The following is a 7,500-nucleotide window of genomic DNA, read 5'->3' as shown; positions in this document are numbered from 1 at the left end:
GAGGAGGAGAGGAGGAGGTAAAGGGAATATCAGATTCCAAGTAATTGACTTTACAATCGCATATGATGGGAATGTCAACATGAGAGTTAAATAGAAAATAGCAAAGTACCATGACTATCCATCGAGTTACAGACGCTATGGTGAGTGCGGATAAAATGTAGTTATAGCTACATTAGGGGCTATCCCTAAAGATTTGAAAAGATGAATAGAGGTTATAGGCGTGAAACCATGTTTAGTACACCTCCAGAAAACAGCGATATATCGTTGGCGTCCAAGAATACTTGTTGTGGCTCGAAGTTCAGAATTTTACTTTCCCAAGCGAATATCCCTAATCGATGCTCGGAGACTAGACATTGTTGTTGTAGGTAAAGGGGGAAAGGCAACCAGGATTTTAGATATTGCAATGTCCGGGAATGCACGCAAAAGTGACAAAGAATTAAGAGAATTTGGAAAAGTACAGACTAATAAAAGACGAAATTGCAAGAATGTGAACTATAAGGAGAGTGTCTGTCATTCCAGTTGAAGGGGCAATTGGAGCACAAACAACCAAGTTCGAGAAATATGTAAGAGAATTCGGAACTGACGTGAGAACAGAGCGAAAAGTTGCTCTGCTGGGGAAAGGTAGGATTTTGTGATTGGTACATGGGTGTTGTATGTCTCCCACTATAATTAAGAAGCGATTACCAAAGCTTATAATGTGCGGAAAGAGACAGTATGATACTTGTGACCACAGTCTGCTGCACGCTTTCACAGAACCAACCAAGGGAACGAAAACCGACAGCTCTGAGAAGTAAAACAATATATAGATCTCCACTTTGGATGACATAGTCCCCGATAAATCCTTAAGGGGTTGTGATGATTTCAGCAGAAATTCGTAGATCATAGGCGGAGACAATTGAAATCTTTCGCAGAGCGGGGGGGGGGGGGGAAGCCAGAACAACAGAAAGAAAAGAGCGGGAAATCGATCCATTGCAACAGCAACAACATTGACGAAAATAACTACTACCACTACCACCAATACCACCACCACCACCACCACCACCACCAATACTATTACACAAAGTCAAAAACAATAATGAGAGTGCCAATATTGTTGTACTGGTACAAATGAAATAAGGGGATAAGCGTAGATAGGTTTATGTGATTATTGATTGACGCTAATGTTAGGGTGTCGGAAGTGAGAGGAGAGATTATGAGGGACACAAGCGGAATATTCTGGCAATGTGTGTGCGTGTTTGCGAATGTGTGTGGTGTCCGCAAGTTTGAGGGGAGAACTATAATGTGCCACATACAGAGATAAATATATAAACAGATATAGGAGCAATTGAGTGCGGATGCATAATACACGGACATACATACATCAGTGCGTGCATACATATATGCATACATGCATATATACCTATTTTTTTACTACCCACAAGGGGCTAAACACAGAGAGGACAAACAAGGACAGACAAACGGATTAAGTCGAGTATATATCGACCCCAGCGCGTAACTGGTACTTATTTAATCGACCCCGAAAGGTTGAAAGGCAAAGTCTTTCGGAATTTGAACTCGGCGGAATTTGAACTCAGAACGTAGCGGCAGACGAAATACCGCTAGGCATTTCGCCCGGCGTGCTAAAGATTCCACCAGCTCGCCGCCTTCATACATATATATATACATGCATACATACCTACCTACATACATTCGTGTATACATATATACATGCATATATATATGCATATATACATGCGTACATATACACGCATACATATCCCTGGCACACCCTCAATTACGACAATGAGAGTTCCAGCCGATTCGATCAACGGAACAGCCTGGTTGTGAAATTAACGTGCCAGTGGCTGAGCACTCCACAGACAAAAGTACCCTTAACCTAATTCTCGGGGAGATTCAGTGTGAAACAGAGTGTGACAAGGCTGGCCCTTTGAAATAGAGGTACAACAGAAACAGGAAGAAAGAGTGAGAGAAAGTTGTGGTGAAAGTGTACAGCAGGGTTCGCCAACACTCCTTGCCGGAGTCTCGTGCGGCGTTAGGTGTTTTCGCTTAATAAACACCCACAACGCCCAATGTGGGAATCGAAACCTCAATCCTACGACCGCGAGTCCGCTGCTCTAACCACTAGGCCATTGCGCCTCCACAGGCATTCATAAATGCATACATGAATGGATGGATAAGCATGTGTGCGCATGAGGGTGCGTACGTTTAGGAATATATATAGATTGATAGATGAGTCGATAATTGAGTCGATATATAATATGATAGATGGGGGATTAAGGCACACAGAAATATGTGTGTGTGTGCGTGTATGTGTGCGTGTGTGCGCGTTTGTGTGTTTGTGCGTGTATGTGTATGTATACGGCTATAAAAGTGCGTTTTTGTGTGTGTGTATGTATACGGATATATATAGGTGTGTGTGTGTGTTTACGTATAAATACGTATATGTATATGTGTGTTTGTGTGTGTGTTTGTGTGCGTGTATGTATATAGAGAGAGAGGGAGAGAGAGAGAAAATGAGAGAAAGAAAAGAGAGGGAGATGGGGGGGAGAAAGAAAGGTACGAAAAGAAAGGTATCATATAAATATCAATATGCAAATATGTTCAGAGGAAGAAGGTATATCTAAAGATATTGAAAGATTTCACAAGACACACACACACACACGCACATACACACACACACACACACACACACACACGCGCACACACACACACACACACACAACACACACACACACGCACACACACACACACACACACACATACACACACACACACACACCACACACACACACACATGCACGCACAGATATTCATAATATTATCGAGCGATATCATACCTTATATCGGAAGCAAATAATTTCTAATGTATGGAAATTGTTTCCTTACCGACCAGAGCAAATTATTGTCTAAATGACTAATTCTTCTTCTTTCGAAATCCAGGTGAAGCCATGCTCGTAGTTTTAATTGCTGCAATTTAATTAAAATTGGAAGGAAGATGGGATTAGAGTGCGATCACAGCCATTTGGTGACAACTCCGGAAATGATTGCGACTTCTTATATATCAATGCAGTTTAATCATGTATATAAGTGTGTGTATATGTATGTATGTATGTATGTATGTATGTATGTATGTATGTATGTATGTATGTGTGTATATATGTATACACACCCATACATATATATGTATCGGTGTGTATATACATATATCTATATCTATGTATATATTCATACAGATACTGGAATATCATTTCCTGTCAGTATTCCGCTGCCGTTTCTCTGAAGGAATTCCTGGCAGGTATTTATTTGTGAAGGATGCGACACAATTAAGCAAGACATATAAAAGACAGGTGGGTAGCAACTCTTGCGGCAAACATAAAGAAATTATCCTTGATAATACGGCATTTAAAGGCAATTATTTATGTCTAAAATAAATGATAAATTCACCAAACGCCATCAATACCTCCTGAGAAATTTATTGTGTTTCCACTCTAAATCGTGTAGGAATTTTGTTTTTCCTTGAACCAAGGGCAGACTGAGAGTATTAAGGGTCCTCGGGCATAACTTGAAGAAAGACTCGTTATACAAGGAAACCGAAACTTTTTTTCTGGATCGAAATTACTGACAATTATATGATATCAAGTTGGTTGGATAAAATAAATTGAAAACAGCAGTGAAGCCTATCAGATCGGCGTGGACATTTTTTATCAAATGCCTTAGTAAAAGTATGAATTTGGAAGTTCGAAGGAAGAAACTTTATAAGTGGCCAAGAGTAGGAGACGTTGTCTGTTTATTAAAGAAGCCAAATATAAAAATGTCTAACAAAAACTATGGAGTGTCAAACGCATTGTTGTGTTCCCGCCTTAGAACGACGTAACTTCGTCGTCTGCGTGACTGGCACGTATGGCGTACCTTGATGACTGACCCAAAGTTGGGTCAGTCCACTATTTAACAGCCCACTTCTAACTTTGGGGTGTCCGTCACAACGTGGATATAAGAAATGAACATTCTATGACATGAAGCTAAGAACTAGAGATCCTGCATTAGAATTATGTTGCACTGTTTTCCGCTTTCTAGCGATGCAAGGGCTTACGAAGTATCATTGTATGTATGTATATATATATATATATATATATATATGTGTGTGTGTGTGTGGGGGGTGGTGTGTCTATGTGTGTGTATGTGTGAGTGTGTGTGTGTCTATGTGTGTGTATGTGTGTGTCTATGTTTGTGTATGTGTAGATATCATAAATATATTTTATCAATTTTGCCTGTACGGTGGTACTCGCTGCCACTAGTTATGGCATTTGGAGAGTACTATGATGTTCATGTTTACTTATATATATATATATATATATATATATATATTATAATATATATTATATACTATCAGTATCGCCCGGCGTTGCTCGGGTTTGTTTCGACCCTTTAGAATTGGATTTTTTGAAAAGTAAAAATTTTGCTTCATGGACATTTTTCTGGTTGGAATACACCGAAAAATGGCGACACAGCAGTCAAAAAATCGTAAAAAATAGGAATTTTCATAGAAAAATAGCACCTTCTTGATATAAATAATTTTTGGTGTTAAGATGGTCTGATTTGAATATTTTCTTCTACGGAAGGAAGAGCAAACCTTCTTCTATCATACTCTCAGTTTTGGTCAACTTGCGCCGCAGGGTTAGTTGAAAGCTACCAAACCTGCCATAGACAAACAACTTCAGCTTTATATATATATATTGTTATATTTCGGAATGATCATTTTGCCAGTTTAGCCAATAAAAAATCTTGCACAACAAATATTTAAACGTATATTTATAATATATATATGTATATATATATATATATATATATATATATATATATATATATATATAATATATATATATATATATATACACCAGAGGCGGTGCTGAAAATTCCTGGCTTTAAGAGTTTGATGAGAAGCCTGGTTGGAAGTGAAAAACTTCCACGTTCTTAACAGGATTTAGAGAAACTGGAGTGCAACGAAAATATGGGAATGTCAGCGGGAACATGTTGAATAAATTCATAATTAAATGATCCTCCTTTATTTTCTTTTTACCCAAAGCCATTAAGCATTTGAGCGCCACCTCTAGTATATGTGTATATATATATACATACATACATAATATATATATATATATATATATATATATATATATATATATGTAGAAAAGTCAAAAAGCGTGAAGAGGAATGTCAGTGAAGAATTTTAAGAAACGAAAATGAAAGAGGAAGAGTTAGAGTAAGAGGAAGGCGTTTACGCAATAATTCTATGGAGAATTCTGAAGATATTGGTAGTGGGAGCACGGCTAGAGTTGCTGTAGCTGTTTAATACACATCTAGAGCAGAGAGAAAGGCTACGGAGTGAACAAAAAACGTAATCATGACGGCTAATAAAGAAGGATATCGAGCATGCGCAGTCGATCGTAGCATTAGCAGAAATGTCGGCGCAAAGATGAAAGAAATTGCTTCGATCAGTTATCGAGTCCGCATAGGCACACACTTACACGTCGAGGCATTAATAGGAGATCACACACGTATAATGATATATACTATCATACACATATAAGGGAAATACATCCACGCATATGTGCATGTGTGTAAATAAGTATATTTATACTTATATATGCACGTACGCACATGCAGATGTACATTTATAAATATGCATGCATATATAAATTATATTTATATATATAATATATATCTGTGTGTGTGTATGTGTGTGTGTGGGGGGGTGTTTGTGTGTGTATGTGTGTTATATTTACACACACGCACATATATCTTTGCTTGTATGATTACACATTCGTGTGCTTACGAATGTAAGTATACACACATACACACACACACACATATATATATATATATATATATATTACACAATATATGCATAATATATATATATTATATGTATATATATATTTATATATATATATATTATATCATGTATAAATATATGAATAGGGGTGTGTATATAGATACACACACACATATCTCTGTGCACATACATGCATTATACATACATACAAATATAAATATAATTAAATAAGTAAATATATATGTATATATATATAAGCAAACAGAAGCTCAGTCAAGCATGAAATCATAGTGAGAGAGGCTGGGAGAGAGTAAAAGAGGGAGAGAGATGTGGGGAGAGTGAGAGAAAGGGAGAGAGGGGTAGAGAGTAGAGAAGTAGAGAGTGAGGGGCAGTAAGTGAGGAGATACATGTAGTGAAAAACTAGGGTGAGATGAAGGAGATGCCTCGGAAGTATCTGCCTGTCTACTTTCATTGATTGCAGCCATTAGAGACCGACTCTGCTCTCTTTGTGAAGTTACATTGAGTATAGACGCGTGTAGCTGTGTCTATGCATAATGGTGGTATATAAGCAGTGTATGTTATAGTTGTGCATGTACATATGGGCATATATATATATATATATATATATATATATATATATATATATATATATGTTGTATGTACGGATATATTTCGAAGTATGTATGTATGAATATATGATTCTAGCAATTTGCACATTCACACAGAGGCAGAGACACGAAGACACTCACACACTCTTAAACGTATATGAATTTAGCTGATCGTATACACATATGCTTATATATTTCGTTGGCAATTATTATATTCCTGCCATTTTTTTTAATTTTGGAATTTATTGCGTTTTTAAATTCTGTAATCTATTTTTTTCGAGAATTCTATTTTTGAATCATTTTGGAATCTTCTTTTTTTTTTCTTTTCTAGTTAATTTTACTTAATTTTTGTTTATTTTCAGATCATTAAAATGGAATGTCAAGTTAAGAAAAACGAGCATTTCCAACACCTCCTTCTTTTTGATTTTAATCAAGTTTCTAAGGCCGCAAAAGCTGCTCGCGACATTTGTGCTGTGTATGGAGAGGGTGCCATAGCTGAAAGAACCGCTCGTGATTGGTATGCCAAGTTCAAAACTGGAAATTTTGAACACACAGACTCACCTCGTTCTGGTCATCGAGTTGAGTTCGATGAAGAGCGATTAAACCAACTTTTGCGCGAACATTCTCGTCAGATGACAAGGGAACTCGCAGAAAAAAATGGAATGCTCCCACACTGCTATAGAGAAACATCTTCACTCGATGGGAAAGGTTCAGAAGTATGGAGCATGGGTTCCGAATGCTTTAAGTGACAACAACAAAAATCAACGAGACACAATCTCCGATGGTTTGCTTGCTCGTCACCGCTCAACTCATGGACACAAGTAATGGCTTCTTTAACGAATCGTTACTGGCGACGAAAAATGGTGCCTCTACATCAATACGGATCAGCGTAAGGAATGGTCCCGGTAAACAAGAGCGCGTGAAACAAGATTTTCATCCGCGTAAAACGATGTTATACGTATGATGTGACTGAGAAGGAATTATCCATTACGAATTGTTTGAACGGAGCCAAACGGTTAAAGTGATACTCTATGTTCAACAGATGGAACGACTCAACGC

Source organism: Octopus sinensis, linkage group LG23 (assembly GCF_006345805.1).
Source record: "Octopus sinensis linkage group LG23, ASM634580v1, whole genome shotgun sequence".
Classification (NCBI taxonomy): Eukaryota; Metazoa; Mollusca; class Cephalopoda; order Octopoda; family Octopodidae; genus Octopus; species Octopus sinensis.
The sequence above is the reverse complement of the archived record's forward strand: the minus strand, read 5'-3'. Positions refer to the sequence as shown.